We start from the raw sequence: 20,011 nt of genomic DNA on the forward strand, positions 1-20,011 counted from the left end.
TGTGACACAGTCGAACGGGTAGTACCCGGATACACCAACCAAGTAATGAAAGTGAAGTAAGGGCGTGTACCTATGTGCGTGAGGTGTAGCATGTGGAAAGCAAACATGGTAGGGTAGTCCATACAACCATAAAGGTACCCGACACATGTAGGGTAGTCAACGTGTAACTCTGGCCTTGTCATGGGCCAACAACCAAAGTAGTGCTCTATGGGGTGTGAGTAATTCGTGTGTGAGGGGTGTGTGTTTAATGGTAAATTCCACAAAGGCGATACTTGTGTCGTATGTAGAAAAGGTGAACCGGAGGTGTATGGGGGGGCAACGGGTGAAGTGGAAAGAAACACAACCTCATGTAGAAAAAGCTGCAAGACAAGCAGACAGGCCATAGTGTAGAACACAATCCCACAAACATATGAATATGGAAATATGCGAGACAAATGTATAGATACGGCACCATCACACACCCACAGATGGGTCCTGATGGAACTGGCCATAACAAATGCAACACACCTGGATGCATAATAGCCTACCCAGCATACCCTTCACAACACACAACCTGCCACCATACCAGAACGTCCACCAAATCCAGCCGTACTTGGTCCACTGATTTGTTGCAGAAACAGCTACACACAGTGACCCCTACGCATATGTAGTAGGTATTGTCACCCTAGGCAGTGTCAGGACTGCAAGCCATGTATCCCCTGCAGGTAAAACCCCCTGCACGTTTTCGTGCAGCCACAAAAATCTTCGTTATCTAACTTGTTTTGGTCTTGACCAATTTTTGTGATATCCCTCACGGGATGACCAACTTGTATAAATAGTAGAATGGGTATGACGACATGATGTCCAATCTAGTACATATCTGGACACAAGTCAGAACATGCAGTGGAGGTCCATGACACTGTCCAGCCCTAAGTGGGCATGCATAACCTGCCACCCAGGATAAAATACCTTCCTGTGACGCACGTGTCCAGACACGAATTGGAGGGAGAATATAATGCACACATTTGCAAAGTGGAAAACGGCATGAGGGCGAGGGAGACGCTACGTAAACAGGTCAACCCTGATCAAGTGTGAGGGACACTGACTGTGTGCAGTCATGACTGACCATACCTGTCAACCTGTGTGAGCAAGATATCTGGACAGAGCAGTGAATATAAGTGAGACAAAGGTCCAAAATCAGGGACAATCTGTAAACATATCTCTTAGAAACAGAATTTGATAGAATAACAGTTTGCACATTGGCATTAATGTCTGGAGTATGAAGTCTGAAACCCAACTGTCTGTCAGCACGTTCCGACTGCAGTCTTTAATGCTGAGCTACTGCTGTGCCAGAACACAACAGCGTATTACAGAGGTCCATGCCATACCACACAACTGTCCGGATATTCGCAGAATGACTAGTTTCACCACTTGCCCCACTTTGCGAGTAACAATCCCTCTGTAGGCAGTTGTGTCCTGTGAAAAAAATCAAGACATAGCAAATGTCCTGAGAGTTTATTTCCTAATTTACTTTAATAGTCGCATAAAATGGTTATTTTATATATGAATCCTCAATATGTTATGTGAAGTAGCATAAGCAATTCAAATGTTACTAGAATAAGCTATTATATGTACAAAAAAGGTTAAAGTTCAGTACTATGCACGGCTGTAGGTATGTTTTATCCTGGAAAATCTGACATCTCTACAGAACATGTCCCACTTTGGGCAGTCGAAAAGGTGGCAACCCTAAGAATGACCACAGGTTCGCTCCATAGTGTTGGTGTGTGCCTCTGACAATCTGCACCAGTGTGGTAAATAGCTGAGGATTGACGTCACTAAATAATGAGAAATATCCTGAGTCTAAGACTCCACAACCTGCAGAAAAGTCATGCTAATGCAAAACCTAGCATTCTATCAACGTTCTAAGCTTGTAAGAGCAATCGTTAAAATGTGTCCCTAATTGTTCCCCCATCGTGTAGGTTTTGCACAAGTTCGGTGCTCTAAGAGGTTGAGAGGTATGGTCCATGCATATTTACAGGAACAGCCCTTCACACTTGTGTAATGTACAACTGCATACCTGTAGTCACTTCATGTCCAAAAATAATAATCCCCATATGACTGTATACAGGTAATAGTCAAATGTGAATGGGAACACCCCTCACCGTGGAGTATGGACTGTAACAACCCCACCCATAATATGCAATGCCAACAGAATAAGCTGCTGTCAGCTGTCAGGTAAAACTTCAAAATAGGGAGATAATCCCTGTCCATATGCTTCGTCTGACATTTGACCTCGGCCAGAGAAGTTCGTTCACCAGGTGGACAAGCCGAAACCCAGATCACTACATGAACACCCTGACAATCAAAGACCTGTATGTGGCTGGACTATATGCCTTGGTGTTCTGCATATCCTTGGAGTGATTAACAATGCAGCCGGAGTCCACAGCAGTAGGCAATAGGGAATGTGTAATATGTAGTACCGCCTTTCATGAGAATGGATGCCTGTGTCGTAGGTGAAGCGGTGAGGCATATGTTGATGTAGCTAAGTACTATGGGTATGCATATCAATGAGGGAGAACACCAATAGAATAGTGGTTCTGGTATCCGGCCAACATGAATGCAGTCCCGGTTGACCTATGACCACTGCACATATAACTTGAAAGTGTAATGAAAGCGTTCATGCAGTACACACATTTAAATATGTAAAGGTGAACGTGTGTTTTGCAGTAGTCCATAAACTGGAATACAGATATGTAACTGTTATGGTCAGAATTATGAAAGTTCACGGAAGCACAATTATCTATGAAACATATGTAACCCACAATAAGGATATGCAAGTGCACCTGCGCATGTGTAATCCGCTCACAGAATAGAAAATGAATGGTGTTTTCCCCACGCTCTATGTACATGGCTCATACCTGTTAAACCTGTAAAGTATGAAACCGGACAAAGCCATGACAACAACTGGTACAATTCCCAGATATTGCCCTAACAAACATAGAAAGTGGCTAGAATAACAAGTGTGTCACTAGCATGGAATCTCTGAAAGGTATGAAGTCGTAACCTGAAATGTTTGTCATTATTTACCAATGTCAGTCTTTAATGATATGCCACTAACTTGCCAGATGGGCACAAGGTTATGAAAAACAGACCAAAGATAAGAGGCAAACAGCTGTACATGCAGCGGAAATCTGTACAGTTGAAAGGTATGATATGGAGATATATATACACATATATCCACAGACATAATCCAAAGCAAATTACGAGATGAGGAATGTACAGACATATGTATATATGTACATAGATATATCTATACACACATGATACATGAATAGATATATACATAGCAAACATATGTCCCTGTACATATAAAACATGTACATAAATAGGTCACGGTATAACTAATATGGATAGACAGCCAGACATGCATGAAAGGAGAATACACCAATGGTTTCCAAACTATTGCCCGGAAAGAACCAGTGTGACAGGGCCTGCAGGTTCTACACGTTAAACATGAATATAAGTGTCCTTTACAGGACAACAAAAATTGATCCTGTATGAAGTGCAAACCGTCACTGATGCAAAAGAAGTCACACCTGCAACTATGATATAAGTGTACATGCAACAGTAGCAGGTGCAAGGGTAATAACACATGGGTCGATTGAATGTATGACATATGAGCTGATATCCGCAGAGTGGGGAGTGCTCGGAAGTGTCCTCACACTTTACTATCGCTCACATTAAACATGTCTAATGGGTACTGTGGAGGTGTGTCAGGTGTGGGAATCATGGGTATGCAGAATTGGGCCAAGGTGTTGGTTGGCACAGATCTATTAGGTACGCCCCATGGGAGTGATCAATATACCTATGTGGGTATAGCACACGCCTACATTCTCCAAAAAGGTGCAACCCATCTACTGGATATTGTGTAAACCACTGGGGGAAGACGTAGGGACCTATATCAGTGTCATGTAGGCAATTATCATGGATGGACATGCGTACGACCAAGATGGTAACCATACCTGCCAGAATGTCAGAATAAGACAGCTGGACTAAGGCATAGTACACAACAGACAAATAGGGACTATATTAAATATACCTCAGACAAAGTCAGACAGTTGATAGAATAATTGCGTAGTCAGGAATACGAATGTTATGAGAGTTAGTAATCATAAAATAGAAATGTCAGTCATGATTACCTAACCGCACAGTCTGTCATGGCTTGCCAGCAATCTACCAAAAAGGCACATTATCATGACAAATGTAACAGAATCATAGATCAAACCCCAGGGTGTATACCCATAATGTGTACAGGTGAGAGGTGCGAAGGTAACCCGTCCTAATGAAATGTACAGAACTAGTGATACTAGGTGGACAGGTGAGAAGAAAGATTTCAGGACAAATGACAAAACATGTAAAAGTCATAAGCATGTTTGTCCACAAATGTGAATTACAATGTATGGCCTGTGAAAGTCAGTGTGGAAGGTTAATAGACTCAAAAGACATGTGTCCCTCAGGGTGACATGCAGTGTCACCGATACAGTGTCCAGTCCCCCATACTCGTACGTGAGCTCTGCCACTGACGGAAAGTGCAAATACCGGTGTACACATACGGTACATGATGGAATAATTAGTGTGGATAAGCACCTGTTGGCCTGTGTGAGGAATATAACCCAGTGGGTGGGTGTGTCCTGCAATAGGAATGTAATGGTAACTGGCCTGTGATGGCACCATGTATTGTGTGTATTGGCGTAAGGAAATTGATGTCCAGTATCAGAAACATACCTCGCAGCTGTACGAATGTGCAGATGTATGCCTCATATGTGTGGTGTGTTCCTCTCACAATCTGTACCTGTCTGCCAAATACCTGAGAACTGACATCATTAAATAATGATAAACATACATGTCTAAGACCCCAAATCCCTCAGAAAGATCATACTAATGCAAAACCTATAATACTGTCAACTATCTACATTTGTAAGAGCAATATGTAGAATCTGCCCCTATCTGTCCCCCCATCATGGTAGGCTTTGTACAGATGTTTTGCACTAGGAGGTTGATAGGTATGATCAGAAACAGATACATGTCTGAGGAAACAGCATTATCGACTGCAAGATAACTCAGAAGGTATGAAAAGTGCTGCAGTAGGAAGTTCATCTGCAGGTATGTGCTGACATGTCAAATGGCACAGCAGTCTACAGGAAGTACCTATAGGGTGTCACCTTTACCAATGATGACAGTGGGACATACCCACAGCCATGCATACACCACAAATAGACATAGCACACAGCAAAGCCTAGGCCATGATACATGAAGCCTCTGGCATGTATGGATTGAGTGAGAGTACAGCAAGGAAAGATGACTGCCAGGCTATTCAGCAAACACCCACAGGGGCATGCAAGACTGCCCATAACACGAACATTGCACGGACAATGTTGGGATTTGCAACATACCCCATTTGTATGTGTAAGCTATGCAAATGATGTAATTATAGGGTTGCCACCTTTCCAAATGCCCAAAGTGGGACATTTGTGCTACAAACATCAGATTTTGCAGGGCAAAACATACCCACGGCTAGTACAAAGGACAGAACTTCAGTTTTTTGCCTGAATAAAAGTTTATTCTTGTAGCATTTTAGTTCCTTATTCTGTTTCTTATAACATTTAGGTGTTTCAGATACAGAATAACTGTTTTATGCAACTATTACATAAAATATAGAAAATAACTTTGTCCTAAAATCTCAGGACATTTGCCATTTTTTCACATTTTTTGCAGGACACAACTGCCCAAAGAGGGACTGTCCCTCGCAAAGTGGGATAGGTGGTAACCCTACGTAATTATGTGATACATGAAACAGTAAGCTGTCCGTGCAAGAGCAGAGTTATGTGCAGAAATGTACCCAGATGTTATGTGACTAAAGTTTTGCATGTTGCTAAACGGAGCAATGACAGCTGCAAATACAGTATGAATACAGTCGAAGAAGCATGCCAATGTCCAAGTCCAAGGCCAGTGGCGGCTTTGTCCATTGGATATCATTGAACCAGTAGTTGTCCTCCCCCGATCCCTGGTGTGGAAGCGTAGCGCAGCGCCACGAAAACGCGCTGCGCTTCAAAACAAGACATATGGATAATATACATACAAAATGTAGGTTTAGTTAGATGTTAGTACGCCATGCAGATGAATGGCAAGCTGGAGACAACATGGCTATTGCGTACTGGTATTTATGTGTGGAAGTGCTCTGTCGGAGATGTAACGAAGCATTTGTAGGCAAGTGAGGCTGAAGATAGTGAATCACAACATGTCATGCCATATGGGCCAAGCCTCTACAGTGTAGTGTAGGTTAAGGGGACTATTAGAGTAGAAGATAGGTGACAACATGAGTGTATGTACAAAACACTGTAACTTCAACGGAGCAGTGTCACGTTTGCTGTTAGTACTCAGTGGAAGAGGCGTGTCATGAGCTATCCTAGGGAACGTCAGGAGACTGACGGCATATGCCATGGATACCACTGATGTGACCTGCAAACCTGCCCACAGTGTGTCTGCGCACGTGCGTGCAAGTAAGCCTGAGTAAGCATGTGTGTGCGCGTGTTAGCCCGTGTGGAAGAATGAATAAGCTAGTGTACGAATGGTGAATCCCGTGTAATGTTGTGTATGCGTTTGTAAGCATGTATACGTGTGTACTACACACATCACACACGTACAGTACACACAGACACACATGCTGCCAATACTACACACATCAATGAAATGGCACATGGATGGAGACTACATCATCAGAAGTAACAGTGCTGTAAACTATGCTACAGTGATGGTCATAGCTGCAATGCATCATGCCTGCTGAAGTACACCTGGAAGTAACACACTGTGTGTTAACAGCATGCTAACAGCAATACAGTGGAATAAAGCCACCGTGTGCAGCAGCACCAGGTTAGTCAGATCCTGCATCAATGTTACACATCACAGGTGGTGGCACAGGTGACATCATATGTACAGGGTGTGGTGTTAACATGTCCAGAGCTGTCATAGAGCCATCCAATGTACACGTCGGTGTGTGTGTGTGTGTGAGGGACAACGGTTATTGCATGGCCCAATGGTGGCGCAATGGGTGTGTGTATGTGATAGCCGTAGCTGTTTGTGGTAAGTGTGTGTGTCTGCATATACACAGGTACAGCATGTGTCAGCCATATACAGGAGGTTGTGGGACCGTCACAGACCGTACCTGCCAGGCTGTAGAGATCCCATTTACTGGCCATGGACACCCCTCCATGCATCCAACACAACCCAGTCCTGCACCTGTCAATGTCTACACATACAGTCCTGGGATCTGTACCACAACCTGTGGATAAACGTGAGTCTGTAATGTTAACCTGAGGTGCATAGAATTGACAGTTACTACAGACGGATATGACCCATACTAACACTACAATGTAATAACCACTGCTGACTGTTGCCGAGATCTGCATACGGACAGTCAAAGGTGCTGCACTAACATTGTTTCCAATGCCCGTGTAATACCCAGCAACACAATAACCGGTCACTACACATGTATAACCCACGATCACTACAGCACACAGTATGTGCACTATCACAGAGCCATAGCAGATGTACATACATCCAAGGTGCTCACGTATAGACAATGCAGCAGAGTGAAGAGTGATAATCCCAACATATATATCTATATACAATATACATTACATATATATATATATATATATATATATATATATATATATATATATATGTATATATATATATATATACACACACACACACACACACGTAGCAGGGTTGGGAGCAGAACATAAATGTAAGCACTGCACCACACGACAGCATTACGCAGTTAGAAAATGCGCTACCGTGATCAGTGGATCACATGATTCACACAGGCACACGTCTAGCCTGCAGACAGCAGCATCAAAGGCAAAGACGCCGCACGGATGTTATGGAGAGTGAATACTGTAAAAGCAATGTCCTGTTGTCATGCAGCTGGAAACACATACACAAACACACACACACACTTGGCAGGGCTGGGAGTCGAACATACACCTAACTACCCTAACACACTACAGCATGATGCATTTACAGAACGCGCTACCGAGATTACTAAGCACAGCAGTTCCAGAGGCAGACATCTAGGTGCGTGTCATCATCCACAAAGGCAAAGACGTTGGTAAGAAACTGCTGTGGTGTGCGGCATCTAAAAGCAAGACTGCATCCCCAGGTGGACGGGAGCATGTGTGCAAATACACACACACACACACACACACACACACACACACACACACACACACACACACACACACACACACACACTTGGCAGGGCGTCGAACATACACCTAACTACACTAACACACTACAGCATGACAGATTTACAGAATGCGCTACCAACATTACTAAGCACAGCAGTCCCAGAGGCAGACATCTAGGTGCGTGTCATCATCTGCAAAGGCAAAAACGTCAGTAGCAAACTGCTGTGGTGTGCGGCGTCTAAAAGCAAGACTGCGTCCCCAGGCGGATGGGAGCATGCGCGCAAACACACACACACTTGGCAGGGCTGGGAGTCGAACATACACCTAACTACCCTAACACACTACAGCATGACGCATTTACAGAACGTGCTACCGACATTACTAAGCACAGCAGTCCCAGAGGCAGATATCTAGGTGTGTGTCATCATCCGCAAAGGCAAAGACGTCAGTAGCAAACTGCTGTGGTGTGCAGCGTCTAAAAGCAAGTCTGCGTTCCTAGGCGGACGGGAACATGCACGCAAACACACACACACATACACACACACACTTGGCAGGGCTGGGAGTCGAACATACACCTAACTACCCTAACACACTACAGCATGACACATTTACAGAACACGCTACCGACATTACTAAGCACAGCAGTCCCAGAGGCAGACATCTAGGTGCGTGTCATCATCCACAAAGGCAAATACGTCGGTAGCAAACTGCTGTGGTGTGCGGCGTCTAAAAGCAAGACTGCGTCCCCAGGCGGATGGGAGCATGCACGCAAACACACACACACTTGGCAAGGCTGGGAGTGGAACATACACCAAACTACCCAAAGATACTACAGCATGACGCATTTACAGAACACGCTACCGACATTACTAAGCACAGCAGTCCCAGAGGCAGACATCTAGGTGTGTGTCATCATCTGCAAAGGCAAAGACGTCAGTAGCAAGCTGCTGTGGTGTGCGGCGTCTAAAAGCAAGACTGCGTCCCCAGGCGGACGGGAGCATGCGGGCAAACACACACTCACACACACACACACACACTTGGCAGGGCTGGGAGTCGAACATACACCTAACTACCCTAACACACTACAGCATGATGCATTTACAGAATGCGCTACCAACATTACTAAGCACAGCAGTCCCAGAGGCAGACATCTAGGTGCGTGTCATCATCCGCAAAGGCAAAGACATCGGTAGCAAACTGCTGTGGTGTGCGGCATCTAAAAGCAAGACTGCGTCCCCAGGTGGACGGGAGCATGCATGCAAACACACACACACACACACACACACACACACACACACACATACTTGGCAGGGCTGGGAGTCGAACATACACCTAACTACCCTAACACACTACAGCATGATGCATTTACAGAATGCACTACCGACATTACTAAGCACAGCAGTCCCAGAGGCAGACATCTAGGTGCATGTCATCATCCGCAAAGGCAAAGACGTCGGTAGCAAACTGCTGTGGTGTGTGGCATCTAAAAGCAAGACTGCGTCCCCAGGCAGACGGGAGCATGTGCGCAAACACACACACACACACACAATTGGCAGGGCTGGGAGTCGAACATACACCTAACAACCCTAACACACTACAGCATGACACATTTACAGAACACACTACCGACATTACTAAGCACAGCAGTCCCAGAGGCAGACATCTAGGTGTGTGTCATCATCTGCAAAGGCAAAGACGTCGGTAGCAAACTGCTGTGGCGTGCAGCATCTAAAAGCAAGACTGCGTCCCCAGGTGGATGGGAGCATGCGTGCAAACACACACACACACATGGCAGGGCTGGGAGTCGAACATACACCTAACTACCCTAACACACTACAGCATGACGCATTTACAGAACAAGCTACCTACATTACTAAGCACAGCAGTCCCAGAGGCAGACATTTAGGTGCGTGTCATCATCCGCAAAGGCAAGGATGTTGGTAGCAAATGCTGTGGTGTGCGGCGTCTAAAAGTAAGACTGCGTCCCCAGGCAGACGGGCACATTTGCGCAAACACACACACACACACACACACACACACACACACACACACACACACACACTTGGCAGGGCTGGGAGTCGAACATACACCTAACTACCCTAACAAACTACAGCATGATGCATTTATAGAATGCGCTACAGACATTACTAAGCAAATGAGTCCCAGAGGCAGACATATAGGTGCGTGTCATCATCCGCAAAGGCAAAGACGTCGGTAGCAAACTGCTGTGGTGTGCGGCATCTAAAAGCAAGACTGCATCCCCAGGCGGACGGGAGCATGCGAGCAAACACAGACAGACACACACACACACACACACACACACACACACACACACACACACACACAATTGGCAGGGCTGGGAGTCGAACATACACCTAACTACCCTAACAAACTACAGCATGATGCATTTACAGAATGCACTACTGACATTACTAAGCAAAGGAGTACCAGAGGCAGACTTCAAGGTGCGTGTCATCATCCGCAAAGGCAAAGACGTCAGTAGCAAACTGCTGTGATGTGCGGCATCTAAAAGCAAGACTGCGTCCCCAGGCGGACGGGAGCATGCGAGCAAACACACACACACACACACACACACACACACACACACACACACACTTGGCAGGGCTGGGCGTTGAACATACATCTAACTACCCTAACACACTACATCATGACACATTTACAGAACGCGCTACAGACATTACTAAGCACAGCAGTCCCAGAGGCAGACATCTAGGTGCGTGTCATCATCCGCAAAGGCAGAGACATCGGTAGCAAACTGCTGTGGTGTGCAGCATCTAAAAGCAAGACTGCATCCCCAGACGGACGGGAGCATGCGCGCAAACACACACACACACACACACACACACACACACACACACACACACACTTGGCAGGGCTGGGAGTCGAACATACACCTAACTACCCTAACACACTACAGCATAATGCATTTACAGAACGCACTACCGACATTACTAAGCACAGCAGTCCCAGAGGCAGACATCTAGGTGCGTGTCATCATCCGCAAAAGCAAAGACATCGGTAGCAAACTGCTGTGGTGTGCGGCATCTAAAAGCAATACTGAGTCCCCAGGCAGACGGGAGCATGCGCGCAAACACACACACACACACTTGGCAGGGCTGGGAGTCGAGCATACACCTAACTACCCTAACACACTACAGCATGACGCATTTACAGAACGCGCTACCGAGACTACTGAACATAACACTCCCAGAGGCATACTTCTAGGTGGGTGACATCATCAGCAAAGGCAAAGACGCTGATAGGGAATGTATGTGGTGTGAGGCATCTAAAAGCATTACTGTGTCCCCAGGCAGCTGGAAACACACACACACATACACACACACACACACACTTGACATGACTGGGAGTCGAACATACACCTAACTACCTTATCACACTACAGCATTATGCATTTACAGAATGTGCTACCGAGATTACTGAGCACAGCACTCCCAGAGGCATACTTCTAGGTGGGTGACATCATCCGCAAAGGCAAGGATGCTGATAGGAAATGTATAGAGAGTGAGCAGTCTGAAAGCATATCACTGTCCCAAGGTAGACGTAGACAAACACACGGCAGTGGTGTGATCGGGGCAACCAAATATCTACGGAGCACTACAACAACACTACATAGATACGGGACGTGCCACAGACAGTACACCCTTCAAGACAGCAACCAGTGTGTTCAATGTAGGCATCCATCGTGACATTGAAAATGGACATCTGTTGGCCTGGATGACCACCATCGCTATACAGGATGTCAATGGCCATGCCCACACGCTTAGTATCACACGTCTGTTTGGAATGTACTGTGTGTCCATCTACACAATGGCGTACTGGGCATGCTCACACACTTAGCAGTTGCAAAGGGCCGTCTTGCATGCACACAGATTCTAAACACGGAAGGGTGCAGTTTGGAATGTACTGTGTGTCCATCTACACAACGGCGTACTGGGCATGCTCACACACTTAGCAGTTGCAAAGGGCCGTCTTGCATGCATGCACACGGATTCTAAACACGGAAGGGCGCAGTTTGGAATGTACTGTGTGTCCATCTACCCAACAGCGTACTGGGCATGCTCACACACTTAGCAGTTGCAAAGGGTCATCTTGCATGCACACGGATTCTAACCATGGAAGGGCACAGTATAGTATTACTGTCCCCACGTACATGAAGGCCACTCACATGTATTGACCAGTACACACTCAGGAGCTATCACAGATGTCTCAGGTGCATATCACAGAGGTACACACCACAATCTACAATGTAGCCCTCCGACATCACCATGTCATTGGACCAGCAATACACAGCCATACATTAACACAACACTGTGTGACTCATGACCAGAGGACTAGGTATAGGTCTACAGCAACTGTGCAGACTACACATGTACCAACAGGGTTCCATCATGTGTTATGCATTGCAATGATACCACTGTACATAACCAGGTCAGCTCTACACATACCAGGGGCCCTGGATCTTACACAGCTGTGACAGATGACTGTCGCTGTACACCAACGAACACACATGTTTGGCTATGTCATACATGTAATTGCAGTGGATATGTGCATGGACCACACACACAACACATATTTACATAGCATAGCTTTTGCTGTCCTCCATGCAGACAAGTGGCTACAGCTATCATACACACGCAAATGGAAGATGGGTCCATGGCTGTTGAATACTAACAGTACATGAGGCAGCAATGTTGACCGAGGACACATTCCCTCTGTACTAGTTACCCATGACACCCATCATATCATACAACAGTCCATGTGTTATGTATGTCAACACACATGTCCACCAATTGCAATGCATACAAACATGGCTACATGACAGGCGTGTAGGACCAACACACGTACAATCTGTAGTGTGCATGCAGCTACCATGCATGTGCAGTAGCTGATGTAAATAACTCATCTGTGCCTAACTACAACATGCGTTTGCAATGCAGCCCCATCATTGACACCTGTATATGGTGACATACTGACAGTACAGTAGGATGTACAGCAAGTATGGATGGATGTGTGTACATAAAGTGGTGATCCACCTATGTAGATGGATGTTTGCCGGGGACGGCTCACAGGTGTGTCACACGTTACATGTGCAAACAGTACGCTATGTTACCATTACTTGATGGTGGAGACATAAAACCTACACAGCGGTCAGGTGTTACCGACAGTATGTCAATTGACACCTGTAACACTTACATCCTCCCGTGTGCATATAGCAGTACAATTGCCGAAGGTAGCGTTGGTACACATAATGCGGTCAATACTGCTGCATGTCTGTCAGATGTATCATCATATAGCAGGTGTATCATTCACAGTACTGCCATGTGTGTTTCCTTGTGTGACCATATCTGTGTGACAATCTGTAGTGTGCATGCAGCTACCATGCATGTGCAGTAGCTGATGTAAGTAACTCATCTGTGCCTAACTACAACATGCGTTTGCAATGCAGCCCCATCATTGACACCTGTATATGGTGACATACTGACAGTACAGTAGGATGTACACCAAGTATGGATGGATGTGTGTACATAAAGTGGTGATCCACCTATGTAGATGGATGTTTGCTGGGGACGGCTCACAGGTGTGTCACACGTTACATGTGCAAACAGTACGCTATGTTACCATTACTTGATGGTGGAGACATAAAACCTACACAGCGGTCAGGTGTTACACTTACATCCTCCCGTGTGCATATAGCAGCACAATTGCCGAAGGTAGCGTTGGTACACATAATGCTGTCAATACTGCTGCATGTCTGTCAGACGTATCATCATATAGCAGGTGTATCATTCACAGTACTGCCATGTGTGTTTGCTTGTGTGACCATATATGCCACATATGGTGGGGAATACATCCCAATTGTTACACACCCCTGTACACTGTTGTAGAGATCTCTACATACTGCAGTGTGGAAAGCATGACGTAGGCAGGTGTGGTGTGTGTATCACACACATCAGTGATCCGTATGTGTATGAAATTTGTGGTCTCCACAGTGTGTGTGTGTGTGTATGTAGGTATGTATGGCTGTCTGGTGCATGGAGTGAGGGTGTATGCTACCATACAGAACACAGAGGATCCCTAACCCCTCATGGTGATGCAGTCCACTACCCTCTTGATGCCATCGGTCTCAGCTGCACTGGCTACCTGTACATGTTCTTTCTCTGTGTCACGTCATGTGGGTTCACAGTACTGTGACGGTGATGACCACATAGGCAAGGGTCATCACCTCAACACTATGGGGTGTGCGTTATAGTGTTGTTGACCCCGTGAGTGTGAGCATGTTCCTGTAATGTGACAGGGTATTACACAGTGAGGCCTCATGCTATCAAGTGGCCTCTAACATTATCATTGGCCAGACTGCTGTGTACAACCCCGGCACCATGTCAACATACATGTGATGTGACCTGGTATGGATGTCACGTCTCTAGCCACTGTAGCCTATTAAACTGCCCACATGCTTCTGGATCAGTATATTTGTGGACATCTGTGTTATGTTAGACTTTCCAACAGTCAGACTGAGGCTACGTATAGCATGCTGATATTGCCATATGTGCCTGTGAGTACTCCACAGTTACACATGGGAGACTGCAAACAGTGCTACCTGTAGGGACAAGCAAGTAGACCATAAGGAGGGAACCAGGGCATCATTACCAACATGCTGTTACTGTTGTTACCGAGACACATACTGTGAACATAAAACAATGCATGCTAAACCTGTACTACATGGTATGTCTGGTGCATGTCAACAGTACACAACTAATGTAATATACATGTCTCTCACTATTCACACACAACCAATGTAATATACACTTCTCTCACTATTCTTACACAACTAATGTACTATACACGTCTCACTATTCTGTACACCCTGTGCATCAGACCATTTGAGCATGTCCCTGCACCAGTGGTTTGGATGACAGGGATGTGGCACAGGTTTCATCATATGCACAGGGTGATATTTGCCAGGGGCATAGGCTGCACCAATGGATGACATCTTGTGTGTGGGTAAGGGCCAGTGATATGATTGGACATGTCTGTTCAGTATGCATGTGGGTGTTGTGGTGCCCTACAGATGTCTTTGCTGTGTGCGTGTATGTGTGCACACAGTTCTGCCTTTTGTGAGGCCTACACAGGGTATTATTGACAGCTCCAGATTGTACAGACCAGGTTGTACAGCTCACTGTGTCCAGCCACGGCCACGTGACCTGTGCCTCCCAGGGGTTGCACGGGCACTACCAGATGGAGCTACAGCTTGGCTACTGTCTGATGACACATGCCCACTGGAACCGTATCCCTGATGGGAATGTCCAGGGCCACGTCCACATGGCCTGCTGTGTCCTGGTGTGGACAGCGCAGCACCAGCTGCACTGCTACTGCTACAAGCACTATGGGGGCAGGCATGTGAGGTGGCACACTCACGTTGACCTGCACTAGGTGATGTAGCTGCCCTACGTCCACGTGGCCTACACCTCACTCCTACCAGATGTTCCAGCACAGACAGCACACGCTCGTGGATTGCCATGCCATGGTCAAGGATTCCGACCATGTCACCCAATTGCCTGTCCAGAACATCAGCAATCTGCTGTTGAGTATTTGCCAATGCCTGGATGTTGTCATTTAGGGTACGGATAGCAGCCCTCTGCAGCCTCTGCCCTTCCCTGTTCTGCCATTCAGCACGTGCCTGTGCTACCATTACAGTCTGGAACATGCATCTGGTGATACCAGCTGCTGCACTCTGTCCTGCAGGTGCATGTCTGCCAGAGGTCCTCCTACGAGCAGCACTGGCCACATGCCTGTGTGGCACATCTGCAGTCATTACACTTCTGTAGCCACCACACGTTCCTGTTCCACGCTAACAGACGCTGACTGTCCTTCCTCTATGGCCACTGGTGATGCAGTATGTGTTGGCAGCAGAACTGTATGCGGGGAAGAGGGGGACATAGCTGGGATGGCAACCATTGGCACAGATTCAGCCCCTGACATCCCTGCCTGTACCTCATGCATATGTTCATCACTGCTAGTATCTGTGGGGACACTAACATCAGATGGACCGCAGGAGGGTAACGCACCTACATCACCTGTGAATGCAAAGAAAGACTCTAAATTACAATAGACACACACACAGACACACAGACACACACACAGACACACACAGACACACACACACACACACACACAGACACACGCAGACACACACACAGACACACACACACAGACACACACACACACACACACACACACACACAGACACACACAGACACACACACAGACACACACACAGACACACACACACAGACACACACACACACACACAGACACACACACATACAGACACACACAGACACACCATGCATGTGATTTGACAGATGGCATGCAGCATGCCTGTGATACAGCAGAGGGCATGCAGTTCAGACATTAATAGTGTTAGTAAGCATACCTCCCTGGGGTGAACACTACAGCAAGCAGGTGTCATATCAATAGCCATGCAGTTTACACAATCATGGTAGTATGCATGCATCCCTGTGATACACCATGTGGACCAGAACAGGATAACAGTACACATGGCTGACGTGACCTTGACATGTAATCTGCTGACGTGTGCATTAACATGCATACGTCTGACACAATGGTGTCCTGACACATGTACAATATCATAATGGGCATCACATTGAGGTGTTGTCTGTATGCCCTACAGATAGAATGCATGTTTAGCAAATGTGCATGAGTATGGAAGGGTAGTGTGAGTCGTCTACATTGCTATAGTGTGAAGTACAGACACTGTGCCATTGCATGGCATCATGAGGCATCTATATTGCTGTACAATGCATTATATGTACACATTGCATAGCCATAACTGCATGCATACCCATGACATAACTGTGGATTGTGACCAACGATGCTGAGGTGTATACACACCAAACCATGCTGTGTCAAGTGACAGGTCACTGGAGGACCTACAGATGACACCCCTGCACAACAACTACAGGGTCTTAGCTGCCTGGAAACCATGTCCACACATAGCGGACATGTCAATTCACCATTTCCCACGACATTGATGTACCACACACACGACGTGCACAGCTAACGGCGATGTCCTACAGCAGCAAGGGAAATGTACAGTATCTGTGGTCTGATGTGGTGTCAATGTCTGTGGAAGCTGTACAGGTGACTACTGTCATGCTATGACACAGTCGTGATGTTCAACAGATCTTATATGGTAGACTTCAGTGACACCTCCACTAGCTGTGCACAGGCTTTTAGGATGTCCAGTGTACCACATCAACTGTATAATCAGTCAACTAAGGCTATAATTGGACCATGTGTGGACTATGTGCAACAGGGTGTATACACATCACATCTACTGTGTGGCTACGTGTCTCTGGCCATCCCCCATGGCCATGTGTGCACATGTGTTGGCCAAATGTGTGTGATGGCCATCTATCTCACATGTCTGTGTTTTCCCATATGACATACACCCATAGATGTCAGATATGTCACCATCCACAGGGCTATGTAGACAATGGGTTGTATGTTTGGTATGTGGGGTATGGGTCATGGGATAGTGTGACAGTATTGCAGCCAGAACACTACGTGTCTGGGACATGTCAGATGGCACATCACAATGTGTGCACACAATGCTGACACCTGTGGGCTGCTCATATCACAGCTCACTGTGTCGTACTGTTTGCGTACCACACATGTTGTTCCAATGCATACTACATATGCCTCCATTGTAGAACACCTCCACCGTTGTATGCACAGCTGACCACACATGTAGCAATGACAACTACTGTGGTTTCAAGTCGGTGTATCATTTCATTTGTATATATTGCACATGGGTGGCCTGTGTGAATGATGGGTGATGCGACCTGTATATCGTGACTAGAACGAACATCAAGTGTGCAACTGTTAACTGGCAACATGGCAAATAGATCTATGCTTTAACATGCCTGATACTGATGACAGTCTCACCTGCAACGGACTCATGTCTATGCAGCATGCCAGAGGTACCTGCATAGGGGTGACACAGCAGTATGAACATTATCCATGACTGTATGACGGCCACAGGGTGCACTGTGCATGTTAAAACATTCGCCTGTATAATAGCATATAGTATGCACATGTGTGCATACACAGGGTAGCATACCGTAGTATGCAGCATGTGTGTCCACATACCTTGCATATGTTGTTACTTTACATAATGTACAGTGACACATGCAACTAAATGGGATATAATAGCCATATGTGCAGTACTGACTTACCAGGCAACTCCAGGCTCATTGGTTGGGAGACACCCACCTCCACGATGGCAGCTAGTGTGTGTGGATGCGGTTCCGAGGGTGTCCCCAGACTGGCCAATAGTGCCTCGGTGTGTGTGAGTGGGGGCTGGGTTGGTGTTTCACCACCTGTTCCACCTTGTTCCATTGTGATTGCAGTGGCACGCTGTTTTGCATGTCATATCAAGTCCATGCAGTGTCTGCTCACCTGCTGGTAGGTGCGGTTATGGCCACCCACATCATTCACCCTCCTGCGTAGATCCTGCCACAGGTAGTCCCGCTGCTGGGCATGCTGTGGCACATGGCTGAACAACACCTCATAGTTCTCATGGAGGTATGGGATGGGGACATCATCCTCCTGGCGGCTGTATGCTGGAAGGCGTGTACGAGGCATTATCTGTAAGACATAATGATGGTGACAGGTCACAGTTTCAGAGATGTACAGAGGTACTGCTGCACATACATTTCTATGACATCTAGTACATCTGCACAGTAATCTTTGCAAATCATCATGACACTGACACGACTGACGTGTTTGTGTCACACACATGTAACACCCGTTATGCATTGGATATCATCACCATATATGTGTGTCACCTCATTACAGTGTTCATACTCCATGTGAATGCTGTCTTGATGTGGGCATGTCTATTTGCCTGCACTGGTGTTCTTACCTATCTGCACATGCCTGGATGTGTCCACGGTAATGCTGTTGACCTTGATGCTGTGTATATGTCACATATCAACTCAGACACAGCCTTAATGGACTTGAACAGTGACAATGCACACATACGCATGGACACCTGTACATGCATGTGTTTCGCCATATACATCTACACAGCACTGTACAGCTGTTCAACATCCTGCCACGGATCGCCTGTGTTGCACATGTGATAGACATAGGACAATGGCTAGTCGGACATCATTCGCAGGGATGGTTATCAACCATAGCATGTACGGGCAAGGTTTCCTAGTTGTAACAGACTGCCAGTATGCCACCGTGAGGTGCATCAGTGCCACATTACTGATCCGGACAGTTGATACTACGTCTACCATCACACCATGTATGGCTGGGATGATATGTGCAGCTTTGATGGACAGGGTTGCATGGTTTGGTGGGAGTATGTCACATGTATGGCACAGGGATCTGTCCAGCATGTGGCGATCCTAGTATTAGGACGGTGGCTGTCCATGACATATGTCTTACAGATCAGGATATGGACATGTAGCATGTCCATCATCATGGTGTAGCAAATGTCTTTTTGCAAGGTAGACAGCATGCTGCATAGTGGAGGTGAGGATTGTGAAGGCTGGTATCGCCCATCCACGCATGGCCATTACCCCTTAAAGGTGATATGTGATCCAATATTGGTCACCCCAGTGCTGTATATGCCTGTCCAATGATCTCCGTGCTCATGGATGGCACCCTGTCATGACATGGGTACCTCGTATGACTACCCAAGG

This window comes from Protopterus annectens, chromosome 1.part0 (genome assembly GCF_019279795.1).
Source record: "Protopterus annectens isolate FY-2018-M chromosome 1.part0, PAN1.0, whole genome shotgun sequence".
Taxonomy (NCBI): domain Eukaryota; kingdom Metazoa; phylum Chordata; order Ceratodontiformes; family Protopteridae; genus Protopterus; species Protopterus annectens.